Below are 24,150 nucleotides of genomic sequence, written 5' to 3' on the forward strand. Positions count from 1 at the left end.
CTAATAAACAGAAACAGTAAATTACACACCAGAATCAAACTGCTTCTCTACAAACTGATGATTCGTCCTATAATCTCATATGCTTTGCCAGCATGGAGCCATACCGCTGATACTAATATCCTCAAACTGCAGCAAGTGCAAAACAAGTGCCTTCATATGTTTCTGAATGCCCCATGGTTTCTCAGAGATGTTTGACTTCATCGTGACACACAGATACCCTATATATACTCTTTCCTTCAGTCTCTTGCAGCAAAGTATTTCCTAAAAACATCTACACATCCCAATCCACTGGTGCAACAAGCTGTTGTGTATGATGAAACGGATCTGTACAAACACAAAAGCCCTAAAGCCATGCTGATTTCAAGAAATAATCTATAATCCCCTTGCCCTCTCAGGGTGAGTATATTGCTCATAAACTTTTTTCTTCACTGTATGCATTCAGACAGCAGGGAATATGAAAAGCATCTTGCTTCACCCTTGGAGTCAGTAAAGTTGAAGTTGAACTTGGTATCACTTCGAGGGTCTGACTCCTACTGATGTGCTTTTGTGCAGAAGTGGTTGCGTTCCCTGAGATATGAGCAACTCTGAAAATGTTTAAGTATTCCCACACTTAAACATACTTCAATAAAGATCAAACCAGTCTGGGTAGTAATCCATCCCATAATGCATAGCATTATACATGTCTGCAAGGACATGTGCTTTACATTATGGGATACTAAGGCAAGTGATGTGAAGTCATTAGCCTCTGTATATGAGTTGTCCAAACTTATTTTCTAATATTTTATCACTGTTAAAGTGCTTTTTACTCTAAATATTCATCAAATGAAACCATAACACTAGGTACTAAAGAGCTGAATATTTCTGCACAAACCATAAGTACTTAAGTGCCTCAGAATAGTTTGTTGTCTCAATCCTTAGCCAAAGAGAAGTATGAACAGCAGTTAGCTAATGAAGCCAAAAGGAATCCTAAGGAGTTCTTTCAATGTGTAGCGAGTAAAAGAAAGAATGATTATGGGAGGATGACACTGATTGGAGAAAATGGTATAAAGACAGCTGTTGCAGAAGGTGTGGTGGAGATATTTAATGAGTAATTCATAAAGATCTTTCAATCTTGTGAATGTGACTTCATGGAGAGATGGAGAGCAGTTAATGATGAGTAAGAGAGATTGACTGTAAGTGAGCAAGAGGTGTATGGTGAGTTGAGCAAACTGGATGTAAATAAGGCTGTGGTACTTGACATATTTTTTTAATATGAGTCTTGCACTTGGTCAAGTTCCTAAGGAGTGGAAGGAGGGCAAGATTGTGCTATTTCATGAAGGAGGTGATAAAATTCAAGCATCAAACTATAGGCCTATCTGTGTGTCAGGTGTTGTAATAAAGTTGTTGGAGAAGCTTGTGAGAACTAGGATCCACAATTGGGTTGACAACAATGGTATTATCTTTGATGGGCAGCATGGATTTGTTAAAGGGAGGTCATGTTTTAGTAATCTACTTACTTATTACAATAAGGTGACTGCTTCCATAGACAGAGGAGAAGGATATACAGTAATATACTTAGATTTCACAAAGGCTTTTAATAGATTACTGCATGACAAGTTGATAATTAAACTAGAGTGGATAGGGTTGGATATTAGATTGGTGCATTGCATCGGATTGGAGACTGGCTATCTGATAGGTATCAACAAGTTGTGTATGGGGGTGCAATATCCAGGAAAAGGAAAGTTACTAGTGGTGTACCTCAGGGGCCTGTTTTAGAGCCATTGCTGTTTAACTTGTATATTAATGATATTGGTGAAGATTTGGATGGAGATATTCAATTGTTTGCAGATAATGCAAAGTTGGGACGAACCATGAAGAGTAGAGAAGATGTAGTGCCTTACAAGAAGACTTGAATAAATTGAATGATTGGCCATGGGAATGGGGATGTAAGTTCAGTGTTGCAAAATGTGAGGTTTTAAAATTTGGGAAACAAAAATGGAATGCAGAATTTATGCTTGGTGAGGATATATTGTCGGAGTTGGAGGAAATAAGAGATCTGGGGGAGATTGTGGATAGGGATCTGAAATTTAGGGGACATATAGCCAAAGTCGTGAAGACACCACAAAGGCTTATGGGAATGTTGCAGAGGACACTGACTTGTAGAAGTAGGGAGATTCTTGTTCCATTGTATAAAGCTTTGATTAGGCCACTCATGGACTATTGTCAGTCCAGAGGTGACTGACTAAGGTAGTTTCTAGCCTCTGGAATGTCGAGTACAAGGAAAGATTGAGAAGATGCAACTTGCAGAGTCTTATGGACAGGAGGAAGAAGGGAGATATGATAGACACCTATAAGTTATAAAAGGGTTGTTATAGGATCAATGCTGGAGAGGTTTATTATTATTATTATTATTCGTGACACCTCCCACGATGAGTCCAAAGACTCATCACGGGAGGATACCCACTAGAACTGTCTCCACCACTACACCGAACATATACTACCAATCATCTCCATCAATGCCATCTACCGCCCACCACAACTAGTATTTTTTGTCTGTAAATTGCATGTGTTCTGAAGGGCTGATTTGTCTGTATGCAGGATGAAAAACCTGAGTTTCTGGGAGAAAAAACCCTGCTACCTGTATGAGATCGGCTAACTCACCTTCGGTTGAAAACATCCGCATAGAGATTCCTGCCGTCACGACGAGAATCGAACTTAGGCCTATTCCCATCGAAGGGCCCAATGTACCGTCGTTCTTCCAATTGCGCTATGGAGGCACTAATCAGGGGAGAACCAGAGGTTATCCCTGAAACTGTATAAAGAAGGTGTGAGTAGGGGAATGAGAAGTAGGTTTTATCATGCAGAGTTGTGAATGATTCTGATGCCTTGCAGAGAATTTGAGTGTGTTTAAAGCATGGTATGATGAACTGTGTGTATGATAAAAGGACCTCCTAGATGAGTCTTTGACTCCATGGGGTCTTGTGTAATAATAATAACAATTTAATATCAGCCACCTGCAAGGGATCACTGTGCCTGCTATGCAAAGCAGAGATGGTAAAACAAAACCTGATTACTGTGTGTGCTTTGGATTTCATCAGCACAGTGCTGTCAGATACTGACCAAATTAAATTGATACCAAGTGCTGCAGTTTTTGAACATATACACTGACACACAACACACACAAAAAAAAGCTTTATTTGCAATTTCTATTGCCACTGATATTGCATGCTTGACATGCTAGGCAAAGATTGACGAATCACACACAAACTGCTCTCAACTTTAATTAGCCTTTCTTCTTCTCACTGTTCTCCTTTTAAGTAAAGCAGTTACTGAACTTGGAAAATGCATGAACTTCCTGAAGCATCACTATTCATAAAAGTTTCTGCTGCAAAATTAAAAAAATTAAAATCAAGCTGCTCAACAATCAGTATTGCACTAATTATATATTGAGTTTTATCCTTTATCCAAGTATTAACAAATAAAGTTTGCACCTGAAATACTTTCAGGACTGGGGCAACTCGTGGTAAAGGTGGTATAAGTTCTCATCACTTGCCCTTAATATCTCCCATAATGCAAAGCACATCTCCTTGCAGACACATATAATACTATGCATTAAGGGAAGGGCCACTACCCAGACCGGTTTCAACCTTTATCGAGGTCTCATCAGTGGGAGCCAGATAATAATCAACAAATAGGTGTCACAACCTATTTAATAGTAGGGTGTGACACCATTTGGCAACTTGTATAGGTAAATATGACTTCTCCATGACTTTCACCTTAGTATCACACCTCCGAGTCTGGCTCCCACTGATGAGACTTCAATAAAGGTCAAAACCGGTCTGGGTAGTGGCCCTTCCCTTAATGCATAGCATTATACATGTTTGTAAGGAGATGTGCTTTGCATTATGGGTGATACTAGGGCAAGTGATGACAACTTATACCACTTTTACCATGAGTTGCCCATCCTGAAAGTGCTTCAGGCACAAACTTTGTTTGCTAACACCTGGATAAAGGATAAAACCTAATATATAATTAGTAGCATAGCCAAGTGAAAAAACTTCCATAATCAGTATTGCAATTTAAATGCATCCTACCTTATCAGCATCAGCCAATTCTCTGACCTCATCAATGGTATATGACTCAATCAAACTGGAGAATAAAATTTCATTGCTATCATTCTCGGTTTTCACATGAAAAGTGAGAAATCTTTGAAGGCTAATATCATTATGTCAGTATGAGGATGCAACTTTGATCCCAGAAAAATCATCAGGTACTAACATTTTGGACTCACAAATAAAAGGACAGAATGAACTTCCTGCATATTGTGAAAGTGACCTGCAACATACTAATGCAAACCTGAAATTTAATAGTTGTAGTAAACATCACATGCTCAAAGGCACTTTTCCTCATTTGGCATACAAGCTCCTAACCTTCATTCAGAGAGTGAGAGAGAGAGAAAGAGAATAAGGATATCAATTACCATAACAACTGGGAAAAAAAATGCCAAGATGATGATGATGGTTGGATCATTGATTACAAAAAAGGAAAGTTATTGTAGAAATTAAGCAACACTGTGGAAATCAATATACAGACACTGCATGAGCCATACAGTCAATAACAAGCCCCAACAGTTTTCCAAATGTTGAAAATTTTCCACTTGGTTATACTATTAATTGAAGATGCTAAGGAATTATATTCTTGGTTTAATCCTTTATCCAAGTGTAAGCAAACAAAGTTTGTGCACGAAGTAACTTCACGACAGGGCAACTTGTATATGAATTCACATCACTTGCCTTAGTATTCTCCTAATGCAAAGCACAAATCTTTATGGACAGTTTTATGCATTATGGGAAGGGTCACAACCCATACATGTCTTTAAAAATATGTGCTTTGCATTATGGAATACTAAGGCAGGCAAGTGTTGTGAAGTCACTAGCCTCTAGAAATGACATTAAACAAAGAATGTAATTTCTTGGCATCTTTAATTTATAGTCTTCTAAATTCACTTCACAAATATATGCGGTCTCAGTTTCAACCTCAGTAGTATTTTCTGTAATCTCCAATCTGCACCTCACCCACTTTTCTGTTGGAGAAACCTAAATCTCTTCCCCTCCCTCCTTCCCCAACTACACGCTATTAGATCTTTTTTTTTTTTTTGATTAAAAGGTGTTTGCATTGATACACGATGCCAGAAAGCATCCAGCCTGGAACCTGACTTCGACCTTCTCTGGCTGAAAATTTCCCCACCTCACTCAGTCGAATCAAATTCATTTCCTGTCTCTTATCCATTGCTACCAACCACTCTGAACTCTTTGACCTGCTCTCCTTAAATGTTAACTTTCTCTAGTGCAGGGGTCGTCAAACTTCATTGATCGTCAACCCCTTCATGAGTTTCTTGACTTTTTATCGACCCCCTCTATTTTACTATTACATAATTATAATAGGACAAGCAGAAAAGACGCTTATGTGAGTTTTTAGATTGTTTATTTTATAGTTACAGTGTTTCTTGTATGTGTAATATAGTATATATTATTATATTGGCTGAACGTCAAAGGGATACTTTTTTGTTTTCGACATCCTTCTTAACATTACATATTTCATAGGAGAGATAAATAATATATAAAATTTAATTTAGATAACAAAATAACAATAATACAATCTTCCTATAGGTATATATAGGATGTACAAAACTACCAGCCCTGCTGAACTCTTCAACATAGAGAAGTTTAGTTCGAGAATGAATAACAATTGAATTATAATATGTATGTTGATGAATTTTAGAACATTACCGCTCACTCGTATATCGATGTGCAAAAATGAGAACTGGGATCGAATATGTGTAAGTATAAGTAAATAACCAACCACTCACGTGTTGCAATCTCTCTCCCGCTGCACCACCAGGCAGGAACCACCGACATCCGTTTATTGGTAAATACATCATTTTGGCCTACATGATTGGCCTCCGTAACTATTTTCATGACCTTGCTCCATCTTACAGGTTTTATTCATGTCACTGTTCCCACGATTCACTCTTAATTGCATTGTCGTTCAGGATGGAGGTAATCCAAGTTAACCGAATTAAACATTACCCATACAATGATGTCTTATATTTTTCTATCAACCCCCGATTGACTCCTGAGCCTGAATCGACCCCCCCCCTAACAATGTTATATCGACCCCTGGGGGTTGATATCGACCACTTTGGTGACCACTGCTCTAGTCCCACTTTCCAAGCAGCAAAGTTCTTCCAGGAGATTTTAATCTCTGCAATAACTACTGGCTTTCTTTCTCCAGTTGCATAGACAAAGCAGTCAGAAATGCGGAGACATTTTTCATCACTAGTGATCTTATATGTTTCTTCACAGGAATGGCAGCCAAGCATTTTGTTGTCTTTGTCAAAGCAACTGGTTTTAATTTTTGCCCAACACTGCTCCCACCTTTGTCAGATTGTCTATTGCATCCTTACCCACAGAGAAAGCCAATGTTCTGGCTTCATACTCTTATTCCAAAATATTATTATTATTATTTAGAACCTGTGGAGGTCCTTTTGTCATACACACACACACAGCTCATCATACCATGCCTTAAACACACTTGAATTCTCTACAGACACAACACTCTCAGGCAAGGCATTCCAATCATTCGCAACTCTGCATGCAAAAAATCTGCTTCTCATTCCCCTGCTCACACCCTCCTTATACAGCTTCTAGGGATGCCCTCTGGCTCTCCCCTGATGTTCCACTGTTTGCTGTAAAACCTCTCCAACATCAATCCTATAACAACCCCTTACTAACTTGTTGGTCTCTATTATATCGACTCCTCTTCCTCCTATCCACTAAACTCTGTAAATTGCATCTACTTAACCTTTCCTCATATTCAACATTCAGATCAGAAACTATCTTAGTAAGTCATCTGTCGACACTTTCCAACATTTCTTCATCCTTTTGTAAACCAGGAAACCAATCTGTGCACAGACGTTCATATGTGCCTTATACAGTGGGACAAGAATCTTCTTACTTCTACAAATCAGCTGTGTTGTGCCCTGATGATGCTGATTTGAAATTCAGTGAAATATAAGCAAGTTAATAAAACATCTTTTTATAAAAAAAGTTCATTTTGTGTTGTTAATACTGTTAAAAGTAAGTTATGAATAACTGCCAAAACCAAAGTCTATCTGTTTGATCAACAGCTAAGTAAATAAACATATTATTGTGTCTATAATGTCTTGTATTGTGAATTAAACCATGATGAAAAACTCAAAATGAACTGCTAACACATAAGCCTTTCTACTTATCTGGAATAGGCCACTGATATACTAATGTATATCAGTGACTTACTAGTTGTAGAAATCATGGGAGAGACCAAATCATGGGAACTTGCTTAAATAAGCCTTTGAGCAAGACCAGATCAAAAGCTCTGGAAAAATTGAGTGCAACTACTTGAGATTTACCATTTTCCATGGTATTTGTTCAGAGAAGAGCAACTTATCTGAGATCTCCAGAACAGAATCCATACTGGCAGTCATTTATTTAGTTGCTGTTTTCAGAAGGATGAATTGATGTTGGAAAGGGTCCAGGGATACTAAGGTAGTTTCTGATGTCTGGAATGTCGAATATGAGGAAAGATTGAATCGCTTTCTGTCAGCTCAGTCCTTTCTAAAGTAATGGAGAAAACCATCAATATCCAACTCCTGTGCTACCGTGAAGGCACCTAACTAAAAATTGACTGCCAGTATGGATTTTATTAACGCCAATCTTTAAAGTGACATAAATGTTTCTATCATATCTCCCCCTTTATTCGCATATCAGCCAACTTTTGCAATCCACAAAACCTCGATCTATTTTCATAGGGAGCATTCCACAGACCACTCATCATCTTGGTGACTTGCCTCTGGATCCTCTCTACCACTTCCATATCCTGTAGAAACCCAGATGACCAGACCTGAGCAAAGGAATGATAACTCTCTGCTTGCTAGTGTGTTTTTCTAGAACCAAGTAATCCTGTGCATTATCCTGACTACTTTAGCAACATTACCTCTAAACTTCAGCTCTCTGTCTACTACTTAAAAATTCCTTGTTTCATCATTTTCCTGGAATACAGTTTCTTCAATCTGATACACAGCTTAGAAACTTTGTATCCCCAAGTTTCTTTTAATTAATATTCCAGTATATGTTGTAAATTCCTTAAATAATTTAATAGTCGTGTGTTACCAACGTATAAGCCTATCTACAAGAATTCATATCCCATAATACATAACTTTAGACATTTCCACATAAATTGACATTCATTATGTTTTGCCTGTAGTGTCAGCCTATTTAAATCATCCTGAAAGCTCTCTGCATTGCCTTGAATAACTGTTACTCTATCCTACTGCATCATCAGCAAATAACTGATTATTATTATTATTATTATTATTATTATTATTATTTTGTTTATAGTAAGAATAAAAAGCAGAACGTGAATGAAAAAATAAAAGTAGGGAGTATGGTAGGTTTGAAACATTGTGAAATTTTCGAATATGTGCTGAAAGAGGAAGTGGAATGTCTCGGGAATGAGTTGAGAAGTGTGAAAGCAGAGATTAGGTGCATGGAAACAATGAATACAAAATGAATCAGAGTAGGAGTGAGAGAGAATAATTGGAATGATAGAAGAGCAGAGAATAGGAAAACCAGTAAAAGAGAGGGAATGAGAAAAATTGACAGAGTGCGGGAACCAGAGATGATAGGACAGCAGGTAAGTAAGGAAACAAAGAAAGAAAGTGTCAGAAGAGAAAGAGAGAGAGAGAGAGAGAGAGTGAGTGAGGGATGCAGGTGAGCAAGAAAGAAATGGAGTGGTAAGAGGTGCAGGTGAGGCTTGATGATCATGGTGTGTAAGATAGAATGGCAGATGAGTCTTTGCCTGGAGGAACAATAGATAGTGTGACTGGGGAAATTAAGTGAAGTGAAAGGGTGGATAGGATGATTGTGATGGTGGGAATGAATGATTTGAGAAGCAGTGTGAATTGGGTGGCAGGAGATCTGAAGTTCATGCTTGAGGTCATACGAAAGAGGATGGAGAGAGAGAAGATTGTGTGTGTGTGTTGCCTAGGTATGATAATGGAGAGCCATGGAGAAGAGCATGAATAATATAATGCCAGAATGTAAGAGAGGATTGAATGCATGGATGCTTGGAGGACAAAGAAGAACCGTATGCAAGAGATGCCTTGCATTTGAATAAGGAAATACATAGGTATCTGGAGAGAATGCTGTTCTCTTAACAAATTAGTGTGTCAATGCAGGAAAACAAGAATTATCAGGGTGGATGGTAACAGTGTTAGCCTCTTGTGGGAATAGGTGCTTGGGAGAAGGGAGAATACATTGAGTAATGCTGAATCCAGTGGAGTCTGGAGGAGATAATGATAGGTATAGAAACATTGACAGTGCCTTGATTCTTTATGCTAATGCCAGGAATATCCAGAATAAAGGAAGGGAATTGGTGGAGCTGATGGCATCAGCCTATCCAAAGATTTTGGGATCTCTGAGATGTGGTTGACAGAAGATGATATAGTGGCAAGCATAGAGGTAGCAGCATATAGCATTTTTTGACAGAATAGGAAAGAAAATGCAGTGGTGGAGCACTCTTATGATAAGTGATGACTTATGTCCTCTCAGAGTGGAAGATTTGAAGAGCAATGAATCTAATGGTTTTGAAGCATATGGTGTGAAGTAGAGGTAGGCAGGACAGGATATTTAGTGGAGTGTTGCTACAATCCAGAGAGCAACTCCTGAAGAGCAGGAGTTGTTTAGGCAGTTCAGCTTGGCAAATGCAAGAAGAATGATTATTATGGGAGATTTTAACTACCGCAGTATAAATTGGAAGAGGAATGGAATTTCTGGAATTCTGGAAGGACAAATGTCTTAGGCAACATGTAGTAGAAGTAACATGAGGTTTAAGAGTTTTCAAGAGGTCTCACCTCAAGGAAATTTAAATGCATCTTGGACTCTCACAAGCCCATCACCAAAAACCCTGACCTAATTTAGTTCCTGCTTTCTTCCCCATCAACAAAATCTCCTGTTGGTTACTATCCATGAAAGATAAAATAAACAGCTTCTCTCTCACTCCCCCCCTGGTATTTACCAAGTTTAGCTGAGGGCCTTCGCTCATATTTTGAACAGATAGGATGTTCTGTTGAAAAACAACTACAAGAACGCAAATATTATATAACTCTTTTTGTGCACATTCCTTAAGAATACGTGGATAGCATCCATTTCCACATAATTAACTTCTAACTCAGTCAACACCTGATACACTTCTGATTCTTCACTTCCACATTCTCTGAATACTTGCCTGCCATAATTATTCTTTCCCTTGGTTGCCATATAGTGGAAAAATTCCCTTCAGTGAACCTTGGCCTCACCAGTCTTTTGTCATATGTCGTTTCCAGATCTTCAAAAGTCAAATAAAGAACCTTGTTATATTCACATGATTTTTCATCTCTTTATCTTAATGTGATGACAGCCTCAAACTGGCTTCTGGAAGCCAGTTTGAGGCTGACAAAGCTGTTTGAAGGCATACTGGCCTCAAACAGCTTTGTTGTTCTTCTTCAAGTTTACCTTCCACAGTTTGTCTTAGCTTATTACTATTATTATTTTCCTGACCTCCACATTGTCACAAGACTCATTGTGGGAGGTCATACCACTCCTTAAACTCATCCACTGTCTGCACATTCACCACCTTCTCATACAGTTGATTCCATGTTTCTGCCAGTCCCCATGCAAAAAAATTTACTCCTTAATGTTTTACTCACCAATCCTTTTGCAACCTCCAGAGATGCCACTCATCATTGCTCCTTCCCAAAGTTTTACCATATGAAAAATCTTCTTAGTGTTAACATGATAATAACTCTTCTTGCATCAATCTTATATGGAACACTCAGTAGAGTAATTCTTCTAATTCTTACATTCAGGTCTATTTCCCATTTTATAGATGGCTACTATAAGAGCTTTCCTAATTTCAAATTAGAGTAAGAAGTTCAAATTCCAGCCATCAGGAATTTGAACTTCTTACCTGGCCTTCTGAATTATGCAGGGAAGCCACTGTGAAAGTTTTATTTATCTCCATATTTGAGCATTTCTTATGGAATATCATCCACACTAACTGCCTTCCCACATATCATCAGGCTTTTGATAGTTTTTTCTACTTTGACAAGTATTGTTTGGTACTTCATTACTTTCCTCTTGATTATGTTCTTGTGTGATTGTGCCGCTGTATAAGGCACTGATCAGACCACACTTGGATTATTGTGCTCAGATCTGGTCACCTGGTTTTCAGTGTGATGTGGAGACATTGGAAAGGGTCCAGAGATGAGTGACTGAGACAATGTCAGGGAGAGAGAGGTTGAAGAAATGTGGATTGCAGAGTTTGGTGGATAGGAGGAAGAGAGGTGATATGATAGAGACATTTAAGTTAGTGAGAAGATTTTATCAGATTAACTAGAGGGGGATTATAAAAAGAGTAGAAGGTGAGAGGGGAAGAACCGGAAGGCATTTCCTGGAAGTTATGTAAAAGTGTGGTGAAGAGGGGTGTGAGGAGTAGATTTTTTACATGGAGAATTGCCAGTGAATAGAATGCATGATCAGAGTGTGTTGTTAATGAAAGGAGTGTTAACAATTTTAAGATTCTAAACGATAAATATGTTGTCAGTTGAATGAACCTCCCACAATGAGTCTGTCAACTCCATGGAGAGTGTAATAATAATAATAATTTATTATCCATTCCTTCTAGAGACCAACTCTTCTTCTCATTCCCTGATATATATAGAGTTCCCTGTTCCTGCAACTTTGCCTATTTTGGACAGAGGAATTTAATCCACATCTACATGTATCTTCAGGCATGACTGTGGTCAGTTAGGTCTTGCAGACTATGCTACTCAGAGAATCATTTGGAAAATAAAAACCACCATATTCCATCTAGTGAGTTTAGAAGTAAAAGACATTTTTAGAATATACAGCTGCCCTCAAAAACCAGCCTAATCTGAATAATTATGGATGCATAAAACTTCTCAAAATATATTTTTTACTTGTATATCAGTAAAAAATATTTTTATTTTTTACTGATATACATTAAAACCATTTAACTCCATAACCCCACCCCCTATACTTATGGACTCCCAAAAATACATAAGGAAAATATGCCATTACGTCCCATAGTGGATGGCATTGATTTCCCCACATACAAACTAGCTAAACATTTGGCCAAAGCTCTCTCACATTATACTGGCAACACACCTTCACACATAAAAAAACTCAGCCCACTTCAAAGCCAGCATAAAAAAAATTTACACCAAACACACTGACATAATGGTCAGCTTTGATGTCTCCTCCTTATTCACAAATGCCCCACTCAAAGAATCCATAGAGCTATTCCAATCTAAATTTCCTCCTGATATCACAGCCCTTTTTCAGTTCACAATAAACTCAGGCTATTTTGTTTGGCAAGGAAAATTCTACAAACAAATAGAGGGGACAGCCATGGGTTCTCCACTCTCCCCACTCTTGGCCAACTTTTATATGGAGACTTTTGAAGAGAAAGCCTTAAACTCTGCCCCACAAAAACTAACCGTTTGGCTTCGCTATGTAGATGATGTATTCGCTATTTGGCCACATGGCTCTGATGCACTCCTCTCCTTCTTAACACACTTAAACAACCAACACCCCAGAATCAAATTCACCCTGGAAGAGGAAAAAAACAACTGCATTCCTTTCTTAGACACACTAGTCACCCGCCAGCTTGATGGAACTTTGGTTTTCTCAGTCTATAGAAAACCCACCCATACAGGCAGATACATTCACCAACAATCCCACCACCCTTCCTCGCAACAATATAGAGTCATTAAGACACTACACAACAGGGCTAAACTTATCTGCTCGAATGACAATGCCCTAACCACAGAACTAAACCACATTCTCAACACTTTCTCAGCCAATGGCTACCCTCCCCCCCCAAAAAAAAATCCAAAAAATATTGAAACCAATAACCCCCCCCCCCCCTCACAACAAGGATTACTCTAAATCCATCACCATACCCTACATCTGAGGCACCTCAGAAAAAATCACAAAAATCTTAAAAAAACATAACTTCTTGTTACAGACCATATAAAAAATGGGCATCTCTTATCCGCTCTACTAAAGACCAACCTCCCTCCCTAGACCTACCTGGTGTATACCAGGTTCCTTGCAGCTGTAAGCTGTCCTACTTTGGCCAAACAGGTATGACAGCAAATATCAGAATTTCAGAACACAAGGACTACATCTGGTTTCACTAATACAGCCACTCTGGTCTTGCTGACTATGCGCTGGATACCTGCCATAGAATACGGTGGAAGAAAGCCACAATAATACACTGTAGGAAATACAAATATGAAAGGCTTTTCATGGAATCAGCTTCAGCCCTAAGAAACAATCCAAACCTCAACAAATTTGGCTGCATGAGACTGCCTCAAATTTGGGAAACCTACATCAGAAGACCTTCAGCCCAATCGCCCAATAATACGAACATTGCCTGCTAGGGGACACCGTCAGGACTTTAGGAGAAATAATAGCTTCCTACTTCTTTTTCACTTACTGCTTGTTGTGCTTGCATGCACGTGTCTTGTTCTTAAGCTTCTTGAAAATGGCAACGTGATGTTGCTGAAGTATTGAAGTATATTAAAATTTAATTTATTTTAATGTATATCCTAATTGACGTTGTAATTTCCTTAAATTATTTAGTAAAAACTGCATAACCAACATCTAAGCCTTTACATGAGAATTTCTCAAAATATAGGAACCATTAGTCCTCCTAGTTTACAATCATGGCTTCCAGCAGGCAGTCACGGAGATTGCCACACCTAGGTAGGGCCCCTAGTCTTCTATCTAATAGTTTAGCGTTGCCTTTGTGTATGTTTCAAATTTTATGTTGTGCTCCCTGATGATATCTCCAGGGCTGAGGCAAAATATTTTGAAGAATTAAATAGTGTGAAAGGGGGAGGGGCTTCTCAGAACAGTAATAGAAGGTAAAGTTCCTGGAAAAAGAGGCAGGGGTAGACCATCAATGAGATGGATGGATGAAGTGTGTGTGTGGGGGGGGGGGGGGGGATGACTGATCTTCAGAGAGTTGAGGCCACCAGAAAAGTAAACAACAGGACTGGGCTACATGGCGAGGCCTGGTTTGGATGCTGTCGATGCCCAGTGAAGTGAAGAAGAAAGAAGAAATCCTCCCCCAGTGTTTATTTAGTCCATTAAATCTCCAATATGAATTCTTCTACCACTATTCCTGCCAGGACATCCTCTTCTGTCAGCCATGTTTTGTTTCAGTGATTCTAGTTATCTAATATTTAAGCTTATGTGTTAGTTTTAACTCATTATTAGGTTAAATGGAATGAATACAGCACAGAGGAACAATAAAATACAAATTTATTAGATCCTATATTTCATTTCTGTCACAGAGATGTCATGAGGTATACAATCTCAGAATTATAAAAGCACACACACAACACTCAAAACAATAAATAGAAAAACTTGGACTAAAGTCCGATGAGGGGTGCCTTCTATGGGTGCTGTTGGCTAGCTTTAGCTGTTAAGCAGGAGGCCTAAGAATTAAAGTTTTGAAAATCTTGGGGAATTAAGCTGGATTAACAAAATTAATATTAAGCTGGTTCAACTACTGATGATTCTAAGAAAAGTCTTTCAAGTATTCTTGAGGTATTCTCTGATATTTCTGAACACTCTGCCCATAAGGAATTTGCAAAAATTATGGATAAATATATCAAAACGGATGATAACCCTAATAAGTCTGTTTCTCAGCCACATAGTTGGCCTCTTCAAGTTAACTTTTTGTCAAAAATACTCGACAAAGCAACTTTCAGCATCTTCAGCTTCTCAATGATACCATTTCTTTCTCAATTTACATTTAACCCACCCACCAACTCTCTCTCTCTCTCTCTCTCACACACACACACACACACACACGGGTAGATACATACATAAACTTTCCCATCATCCCCCCCCCCCAACAGTATGTTGTTATCAAAACCCTTGTCAACAAAGCTTCCAACCTCTGTTTCTCCCAGACTTCCCTTTCAGCTGAACCCTTCTTTATTCATCAGACACAAAGTCCAGTGGTTGCAGTGCTAAAGAAAATTAACAATTTGTTTTTTTCTCCCTTCTCCTCACATTCCTCTCAACTGTTACTGTTGCATATATCTGGAACAACTCAGATAAAATAGTTAACACTAAAAATATAATCTCAGTACTGCTTTCAAACCTCATCTGAAATTATCTGCTTTTATCTACTCTCCTAAGGATCCACTCTATCTCTCTCTATTACAGATGTTTAGAAAGTTCCTTGTTCTTATAAATGATCTTATTATGGTCAAACTGGAAGACCTGCCAATATCTACCTAGGAGAACACAAAACATACATCTATGACTGTAATTGTTTTCAGTTGAGTCTGGCTGACCATGCTTTGGATAACTTGCATGGAAAATGGAAAAAAAAAAACTGTGCTTCACAACAAATATAAACTTGAAATACTTTTTTTTAGACTCGGCAGCAGATTTAAGCTTAATCTTAATAAATATGGTTGTGTTAAACTTCCCAAGATTTGTAAAACTTTAATTTTAAGCCTCCTGCCCAACAGCTAAAGCTAGTACCCATAGAGGGCATCCCTCATAGGACTTTAGGCTTTTAGTGTAATTTTTTCCACTTATTGTTTTGCATGTTTTTTTTTTTTTTGTGTGTGTGTGTGTGTGTGTTTTTCAATTTTCAGATTGTATACCTGATGATGATGTCTCTGTGGCAAAGATGAAATATAGGTCTAATAAACTTGTTTCGTTCCATTAAATCTAATAATGATTCCAGCATCTTTGGATTGACTGAGGCTATTAATGCCATTCTTTCATTCCATTTATTCCTGATACTTCTGCATTTGTATAGAGAGGTATCAGTGCATTTTCACTATTCCTATATCTATTGTTATTCCTTCCTCCACTTCCCTCTCTGACTCTTCAATTGAATTGCCCCTCCAGCTTTTCCTGGAGGTGCAGTCAATAACTTTCAATAATATTCAGATATCCAAACATGGTCTATTTTCCTTCTTGAGATAACCTTCATTACAACTTTTCCTGGCACATAACATTTGTCAGCCATACCTGCTATATCTGCCAAGAAAAAAAAAAAAGGAAAAGGAAAAAAAAAAAAAAAGCATACTTTTCTGCTCAAAGCATTGCTTCTAGCATGTATAACTGTTAACACAGAATCCCAAATTTGCCCAACCGTGGAATACTCAGACATTTAGGATGGTGCCCTTTGGTTTCTGTACCAATTTCTTTTTTTTCCTTTTTCATCTATCTCTGTTCTATAGAACAACTTGCTTCCCTCAGTCTTTACCAAAGACAACAACCTTCTGATATTTGAAAAACATTTCAACAGATTTTTCTCTTCCTATCTCTCTCTTACCTGTACATACTGAATTTCCGTATGTCTTGTGACCTTTCATGTGTGATACATAGTAAGGCAATTAATGCAAAGTCATTAGCCTCAATATACAAGTAGCCTGATCGTGAAGATATTTCACATGCAACATTGTTTGCTTACTTGGATAAAGGATTAAACAAGAATATCATTTCTAAGTATCTTTAATTTATAAACAGATTCTTTCAAATAACTGAATATGGTTTATTGACAGTAGTTTAAATTATTTATAACTGTATATGTCAGAGTCTAAGTGCAAGCTAATAATATGTTTTCTTTTTGTTTAAAGGCCTATCAAGAATATTATGTTTTCTCCAAGTTTGGAATCCTGCATGTTTTCCCTGATGGAGTATCAGAAACTCTTTCACTGAAAGAGTGGGAGAGAGAGCTTCGGCTGTTTGAAACTATTTCACATTTATCAACCTTTTCCAAATTCTTATTGCAGAGAACTTTTAAGAGGTAACTAGTTATTGTTAGATTTATTATTGTTGTTAGTAATATATCTGCAATTGTCAAAACACATGATGGGAGTGTCATCTTAAACGCTAATACCTTTTGATAAAACTTTGGAATCCATTCAATTCAGCATTTCCTACATTTCTAGCAGTACATTCTACCTACTATTCTTCATAAATAAAAAATAAACTAACCTGAGATATGCACTGCTTGGAAAGAAGTCAGTGGACACCATAGTGTGAGGAACAAACAGCCATGGCACCCACCTTAATGGGATATAGGAAACTGCAACTTCTCTAACAGCTTAACAACAATCTCAGACACACAGATTGGCCTTTAATTTGTAGCCTCAGTTTTAGCCCTTCCTTTATGAAATGGAACAATATGTCCCACCTTCCTACCTTCCATTCCTTTGAGACTGACCCTGTTTCACAACTCATAGTAAACAGCTATGCCAAAGGTGCCATTAATTCCGCAGAGCATTCCTTCAAGATATGTGGCAGTATACTGTCAACTCTTATTGCCTTATTAATATCAAGTTTACTTTTACTTAATTCCTCATATACCTTCTGCTCATTTGCCATCAGTTCCTCCTTTGCTATATCTCTGCACTCCACCTTCTTATTGTGTTGCCTTCATGGGGATGAAATAAATTAATAAACTGATCATTGATTGCTTCAACTATACCCACCTCGTTAGTTACCAATATGGCAGTGTCATCAACTAGAATCATCCTCATGGTCATTTTTTGTTCTACTTGCCACATATTGAAAGAATTCACTAGGATTTTTCTTCGCTGGATTGGCTGATTTCTTTTGATTGTCTGATTGCTACCTTTACCAACCAAGTTACCTTCCTGACCATTTCTTTGTACTTTTAATGCAACTGATCATCACCGATTTCATTTTTTGGTAATGATCTTTTTCTTCCTGATTTCATGCTTAAACCCATCATTCTTCCATTTTAGTCCTACCTTGTTTAGCCTTTTCACCTTTGGAATATACTCAGACATTGCTGTTGTTAAATCTTGATTCTTCCTACTTAACTCCTCTATCCACACTATTGACCAGGCATACGATCAGGAATACATATCCATACTTCAAGTAGAAAAAAGCCATCAAAAGTCTGAAATGTGGAAAGGCAGCTGGAGTAGATGATATTAGACCAGAAATGCTCAAGTATGGAGGTATAAAAGTTTTACAGTGGCTACACTGCATAGTTCAGAGGGCCTGGACAGAAGGACGAATTCCAGATGATCGGAGTAGAGCTCTCATAGTACATGTATATAAAAAGGGAAATAAAACTGATGAAAATTATAGAGGTATTTCTCTACTGAGTGTTCCTGGTAAGATTTATGCCAGTATACTTGAGAAACAGTTGAGAATGATTGTGGAAGAGAAGCTTGGTGAGGAACAAGCTGTATTCAAGTCAAATAGAGGTCAGGATCATATATTCACTTTACGACAAATAGTTGAAAAGTCATGGGAATATAACAGAGATCTGTATTTAAGTTTTGTAGATCTGGAAAAAGCATATGACAAGGTGCCAAGAGAGAAGCTATTCAATATGTTACAATTATATAGTGTCAGTGGATCATTATATCAAGCAATATACTTAGTCTTTATTTGAGTTGTAAGTCAGTCAGCAGTTAGAATTGAAGGAAGTACAGGGAGATGGTTTAATGTTAAATATATGACAAGGTGCCAAGAGAGAAGCTATTCAATACGTTACAATTATATAGTGTCAGTGGATCATTATATCAAGCAATATACTTAGTCTTTATTTGAGTTGTAAGTCAGTCAGCAGTTAGAATTGAAGGAAGTACAGGGAGATGGTTTAATGTTAAATCTAGTGTCAGACAAGAACCAATTTTAACTTATGGATCTGAGAGCTGGGTCAGAAGTAAAACACTTGACCAAAGACTAGAGACTGCAGATATGAGAGTCCTGAGAAAGATTAGGGGCGTGAACAGATGGCATCAATGGTAATATCATATTAAAAATGAGGATATTAGAAAATAACTTGACGTTGTCAGCATCAGGAATGCATTAGCAGAGCTAATCTCAGGTAGTATGGTCACTTAAACAGAATGGGCGAGGAAAGACTAGCCAAACAAGTGTTCTCTGCCTAGTTGGCAGGAAAAAGACCCAGAGGAAGACTAAAGTATAGGTGGATTGATGCAGTAAAAAATACCTTAGAAGATAGATATATATAAATATAAGATCTGACAATGTTGTAGCTTTGACAGATAACAGATTGATTTGGCAAAAAATTGTAGGTAGGAAGTTAGTAATGATGTAAATTTTTCATGTATTACTATCATATCCTGTACACCCCTTGAGGGTAAATATCAGGAATTTGATGATGATGATAAAAATTTCTGAAAGTAACACAGCTCTCCAAATCCAGTAAGTACATAAATTTGTAATTGCTTTACATTTCATTTTGACAATCAATAACGTGCACATCGCAAGTGAAAAATTAAAAAAATTTAAATTTTGAAAATTAAAAAAAAATCACTGTACTCTTCCATTTCTATTCCCATTAGGATATCATCTTCATTCAACCATGCTTCACTTATTCCGATGATTTAGAATAAACTGAATCAGTGAAAAAAATCATATCCCTTAATTCTGATACTCCTGGAATTTGTAAATAAACATAGCAGTTCACTTTCAGGTCTATAACCAGTCCTACCTGAACAAACATCTTTATAACCACTTACTACATTTACCACTCAGTCTCAACTACCACTCACATCCCAATCTTTTCCATTTCTATGCAGATCATCCCCATACATATATTCACTACTACTCTCATATCCACTCTCTCTATTCACCTGGGCTCACTCTGTTTCCCTGTTACTCTTGCATTCCCATTCTGTCTTCATCTCACACTACTACTGTTTCCATTGCCAAGCACTTCAGTCTCCTCATTACTACCTACTCTCCTGATCTTTCACTTCATGTCTTACTTCAGATCTCTTGCTTTCATCACACACTATACTTTCATCTAGCAAGAGCAGTGTGTGATGAAAGTTTCTCTGGTACACTCACTCCAAAGCCATTCAAGTACAGTCTGTCACATTTGTATAATTCAGTTCTTCCCTCACATACATGCCATACATCCACAATCTGCATTACTTCTTCTCACACAACTATGACAGCATGTCATTCATGATTCTGGCTCTCCATCTCAACTCATCATTGCCATAAGTTCTGGGAATGATGAGGAGGACACTGACGTGTAGAAGTAGGGAGATTCTTGTTCCATTGTATAAGGCTTTGATTAGGCCACACATGGACTATTGTGCCCAGATTTGGTCACCTGGTTTTCAGAAGGATGAAGAGATGTTGGAAAGGGTCCAAAGGCGACTGACTAAGGTAGTTTCTGACCTCTGGAATGTCGAGTATGAGGAAAGATTGAAAAGATGTAATTTGCAGAGACTAGTGGAGAGAAGGAAGAGGGGAGATATGATAGAGACCTACAAGTTGTCAAGGGGTTGCTATAGGATCAATGGTGGAGAAGTTCTACAGCGAATAGTGGGAGATCAGGGGAGAACCAGAGGTCATCCCTGGAAACTGTATAAAGAGGGTGTGAGTAGGGGAGTGAGAGGCAGGTTTTTTTCGTGCAGAGTTGTGAATGATTGGAATGCCTTGCCTGAGAGTGTGGTGTCTGCAAGGAGTTTGAATGTGTTTAAGACCCGGTATGATGAGATGTGTGTGAGATAAAAGGACCTCCTAGATGAGTCTTTGACTCCATGAGGTCTTGTTTAATAATAATAATAATAATAATAATAAGTTGACAACATACTGACAATCTTTGTTGCTATACTGTTATCTTCTCCTCGATAACCTCCTGATATCAACCATTACATTCTTCTTATGTCTACTTAGATCATTTTCCTCCCATAACCACCACTAATTCTTTTGCACATTTCCTCCTCATGTCCAAAGAATGAATTATCTTGCTCATTCTCTCTCTCTCTCTCTCTCTCTCTTTCTCCTGGATAGAACACCGACAGACTCTCTCTCATTAACAAATCTTCTAACAATGGAATCTCCATATACTGCTATTCTTGAATCACTCGTCACCTCTTTGACCCTTTTTTGTTTCATTCTATTCTTTTGCACACGTTCATTTGTTTTCACTAAACATCTAATATCACTCTGCATATTCCTCATTTCGTTTTTCAATTTGAATAACTCTTTTTTGAAATCTTGCATTTTGGCATTTTCACTCACAGTTCACTCCCATAGCCTCATTATCTCTCAGTCTGCTACACTTTACTTCCATTTCCTCATTCATACTTCCTTTCGCTCCTTTATTACTTACTTTCACTTTTTCATTCTTGCATTCCCATTCTTTCACTCCTACAGAAATATGTCTTGATATAGGTCAAATATATAGATCTTGAGGAAAAAAAAAAAAAAAAAAAAACATATGTTCATCGATAGTGAGTGAAAATATTTGGCTGACAAGTAAACAAATCAGAAGACAAAAATTGCTAATTTTAGTTATATGACATCGGTTTCATCCTATCATAAATGGTATTTTTGTTTTTCATTTTACTTATTATTCCTGTTTGCATGCCAGTCATTACAAATGCTTATTTTGTGAATTGTTGTTGATATTGTCATAATGAACTGTGATGAATAAGAAGTAGAATAGGTATGCTTTTGTTTTATTTTTAGTGTGCTCAAAAATAACCAACTAATTGAGAATAGTCTAAAATAAACACTGTAGCCTAAACTAAATGAATAATAATTAGGATATTTTGAGGAATATACAGAAAGAGAAAGATTTCTTGTAGTGTTTTTTTTTTTTTCATTTTGCAAAAATGGGGAAAAAAATATCGATTTTAATATTAATCAATATTAATTAACATTGATTGTAACCTAATTTTTTTTTGATTCCTTCCTCAGTTGCCATCACATCATATGATGTGACAACAACTTGCTTCATCCATCCAGAGATGTTTTGGAATCATTCTGAATTTATAAAAGCACTAATCCAGTTATATATGCATGATCTTAATGTTTAACATAGGGAAGAATTGTTTGATTTTTTTCATGAAAATGATTCAAGGTGTTCAGTAAGGGTATGTTTTTTTAATTTGTTTGTGTTATAACTACTCCTTTAGTACAGTGGGTGGGCTATATCTTCTTCTTCTTCTTTTCAGCCATTTTCTGTCCACTGCTGGATGAAGGCCCCCTCCAGTTCTTTCCACCTTTCTCTGTTCTTGGCAATGGTTCACCAACTTTCCCCAATAAACTCTGACAGTTCATCACTCTACCTTCTTTTAGGACGTCCTCGGCTTCATTTCCCATCTTTAGGAATCCAGTTCGTAAGTATGGTGGTCCATCGCTCATCTTCTCTTCTGGATAAATGTCCAACCCATTTCCATTTTATTCGCTTGTTGTGAAGAATGATGTCAGTGATGCGAGTCTGGCTTCTTATCCAGGTGTTTAGCTTCTTATCTTTTAATGTGATGCCTAGCATCAACCTCTCCATTTTTCTTTTAGTTGTTAATTTATTTGCCAGTGCTCTTGTTAACGACCAAGTTTCGCTACCATATGAGATTGTTGTGTCGGAAAAGTGCCAATTCATTTTTAATGAGTCATCCTATTTCCGACCCAACATAAGGTAACGTTAAAAACCATGGATATGGATATGCTTATGCCTCCAGAAGAAAATGTGTATCTTGGTAACTCAGAACTGTGTCTAACCATTTTTCTAGTAGATATTAAGTGAATTTTGAGAAACCCATAACATAAATAGATAATGTTTGTGGATTATTTAACAGAGGAAAATTATGTATAAATGCTGAAAGATGTATATAAGATGATATATGTATTGAGCCATGTCAAAAACAGTTCAGAGCTGCAGTGACCAATCGGCCACCGCTATGTGCATGACGTAGTCACCAAGAGAGGGCGCTCACATTAGCTATATAGGTTTCGGCGTGTAATTCAATCGCTCTCTTATTTTTCTGTTCCTGGTTCCTGATCCAAGTGCTGGACAGCTGTGAAGCTTGCCACTATACCCAGCAACAGTCTCCTGTTGCTGTGCATGCCATGTCGACCGTAGCCACAACTGAAGAATGTGGCCAGAGTTCCAGAAAAAGAGCCGTTGGTTAGTCATGCTGACGTATAAATCAGCGAAGAAGTGAACCTCTTTCAAAAAGAATAGAAGTATATCGCAGATGCCATAAGAAATATACGGTGAGGAAACCTGGAAGTCTAGTCAAGGAAATTCCAACAACTACCAGAAAAGCAAGAACGGTAAGGTGCAAGCTTTCGTATTAAAATTGAATAATAACCAAAGAGGGTATAAGAAACAGAATGTTAAGGAGATCCATATAGTCAACTTCCATTTTGTATCTAAAGAACTGTTTTCTTTTGGACATTTCTGTCTGCATCTAAAGAGCAAGTGACACCCTAAGCTTAAGCTGAGCTGGGAACCAAGGTTTTGGACTGTTTATGTTGGAAGAAATATTTATATCATTGTGTTAAACTTAAATTTGAATATTAACCGAATTTGGGGGGGGGGGGAGATAGAGCCTAAGAGAGAATATTGCCCCATGTGAATTTTGCAAGACTGAGTACATCTGATATGCTCCATACTAAGATTTGTAGAATGTATCTATGTATATGTGTTATTCCTATATATGGGAACTGAGACTCTGTAAGAATTAACCGAACCTGAACATAGTTACACTAAGAAGAGTATGAGATATTAGAGTAAACCTTTTGGATACATTAACTTAAAAGGGGGAGGGGGAGTTCAGACTCTTTAGAATTGGAATTTCTAACTAAAGTGTATATATGTATTTGTCTAAATAAATGTATTTCTTTAATTGAAACCACATGAGTCTGTGATTGTTCTGAGAATTGCGTTACCACTTGTTAAATTTCGGACCATGCATAATTAGTAGGGGAATCCATTAGCAACTAAGAAAGGGGGACCATGACTGCAAACCACTTGATCCCTATATTGTTTTCAGTAGTTTTAAATTGTGTGTCAGAATTCAGTTGCTGGCTGGTGCAGTCGACTTAAAAGAATATAAATTTGTCGGCAACGGAATAGCTGAGAATAAGTGAGATAAGTAAATAATATAACTAATAATAACAGGGCAGTACGAAGACATAACAAGATGACTGGAAGTATACACTGGTTAATATATAATATATGGAATATATAATATATATATTCCATATATAT

The sequence above is a fragment of the Typopeltis vanoorti genome, chromosome 1, assembly GCF_054136105.1.
Source record: "Typopeltis vanoorti isolate ZY-2024b chromosome 1, IOZ_Tvanoo_1.0, whole genome shotgun sequence".
NCBI lineage: Eukaryota > Metazoa > Arthropoda > Arachnida > Uropygi > Thelyphonidae > Typopeltis > Typopeltis vanoorti.